The following is a 2,158-nucleotide window of genomic DNA, read 5'->3' on the forward strand; positions in this document are numbered from 1 at the left end:
TGTGAAGGTCACTGGGGGTGTCACTGGGACGTTCTGTTAAGTGTTCCCCGGTGACACAGTTCTTGACCGCGGTGCTCATACTTATTTAAGCTGTGTGCTTGCTAGGGGTTATGCCCCATTTTGAGCTGCTAACCTGTCCCCAACTGCCGTGTGACCAGAAATCTCTTCTCATGCAGGAGATAGCAGATGGTATAGCTGCCATGCTCACCCTGAGCGCATGTGGCAACAAATAATCATTTATATTTATTTTTATTTTATTAAGTGATTTTATTTTGGGGGTAATACCTGGCAAGTGTTCAGGGCTTACTCCTGGCTCTGTGCTAAAGAATCACTCTTAGTGGTGCTCAGGGGACTGTATGGGTGCGAGGGATGGAACTTGAGTTGAGGGCCTTAACCTGCTGTACTGTCTTTCCAGCTCCAAAGAGTCATCTTTAAAGAATCTTCCATGGGGCTGGAGCAAAAGCACAGCGGGGAGGGCGCTTGTCTTGCATGCAGCTGACCCAGGTTCGATTCCCAGCATCCCATATGGTCCCCCAAGCACCGCCAGGAGTAATTCATGCATGAGTCAGAAGTAACCCCTGTGCATCACTGGGTGTGACCCAAAAGGAAAAAAATATCTTACAAGCTGCTTCTGAGACAAATGGTCAGTGATCCAGAGCTTAAGAAAAACTGTTTCCATGAATAGCTTTGTAAAGATCTATCTCACAGTGATTCAATAAAAAATTATAATGAAAGTGTTGGCTTCGGCAGCAAACATTTACTAAAGTGGGAAGGACACAGAGAAGATTAGCCTGGCTCCATGCAAGGATGCCACACACAGGGCGGGAGTGATAGCACAGTGGGTAGGGCGTTTGCCTTGCATGCAGCCGACCCAGTTTGATTCCCAGCATCCCATATGGTCCCCCAAGCAGGGCCAGGAGTAACCCCTGTGCGTAGTGGGGTGTGACTGAAAAATAAAGAGAAAAAAAAAGGATGACATGCATATTTGGGCTGCATTCTGTATTTTTAAAAAATTACAATAAAATTGAAAATAAAACTGCCAAAAAGAAAGAAAAACTGTTCCACTTAGAATTTAGCCAAAAGAATGGACAAATCAAAGTGCATGGCGCCGCTGAGAGGTGCCTGGAGCCTGTCTCAGTGAAGCCCACCAGGTCTTCCCTTTGCATCAACACCAGTGCCAGGGAGAGGGAAAGTGGAGGGGGTGATGGACAGAGCTGGGATTCCTGGTGTCTCTGCCCTGAGACCAGCTAGAGAGAATCCAGTTTCAAAACGAGAGTCAGGTAGACATTATATTTTCTCTCCTGCTCAATGAAACAGCTTCCACCAGTCTTCTCTTTTACACCTGGCTGGGCTGCCCCCCTTCTCCTAAGTTAAATTTAGCTCCAGCTTCAATAGAGCTGCTAGATTCATTTATGCTTGCTTGTTTTGGGGCCATCGCTGGAGGAGTTCTGGGCTTACTCTTGGCTCTGTGCTCAGTCCTGGAGGGTCTTGGGAAACCTTACACTGTGCCTAGCCATTGAAAGGGGGTTGGCCACATGCAAGGAAAAGGCTTACCCCTGTACTGTCCCTTTGGCTAGAATCATTTTTACAAAAGGGGTGTTGTATTTACACAGGGCTAAAATATTTTTAAATCTCTGTAGCTAAAAATCTCTATCATTTACTTATAACCAAAGCCTGACTCCTCTGCAAAAACCTAACTTATTGAGTAGATCCTCTACATGTTTCTTCATTTTATCCTGATTCGAACCTTTCTGCCTGCCTCAGCCACAAACATGACTGCTTGATGCTTCAACTTTCTCCGTAAATGAAACCATGATTCATCCAGTCCAGGCTTCCATGATTAGATGAAATTATTATCCTCTTTGAACATGTGCATGCCTATGTCATAGTGTCACTATATTACAGTAGTTTAATCTTCTGCACTCAGGAATTACCCTGGCGGTGCTCAGGGGACCATATGGGATGCTGGGAATCGAACCCAGGTTGGCCACATGCAAGGCAAATGTCCTACCCACTGTGCTATCGCTCCAGCCCCAGTTATCTATTTTAAAGCTCCATCTCCCTCAATAGATTGCAACCATGTTTTCGTGTTTTACTATTAACCAAAAAAAATTAAAAGGAAGTATTAGATATGTCTTTGAATTTTATCCACAGAAAA

At 44.9% G+C, this 2,158-nt stretch overlaps 1 non-coding gene across 1 annotated transcript; it reads left to right on the forward strand.

Annotated features, from left to right (window-relative positions):
- The first annotated feature begins 736 nt into the window (after positions 1–736).
- LOC129402916 (U6 spliceosomal RNA) lies at positions 737–843 on the forward strand. Its single transcript, XR_008628935.1, has one exon. It is a non-coding gene; the product is annotated as a U6 spliceosomal RNA (small nuclear RNA).
- The last annotated feature ends 1,315 nt before the right edge of the window (positions 844–2,158 follow it).

The sequence above is a fragment of the Sorex araneus genome, chromosome 2 (genome assembly GCF_027595985.1).
Source record: "Sorex araneus isolate mSorAra2 chromosome 2, mSorAra2.pri, whole genome shotgun sequence".
Taxonomy (NCBI): Eukaryota; Metazoa; Chordata; class Mammalia; order Eulipotyphla; family Soricidae; genus Sorex; species Sorex araneus.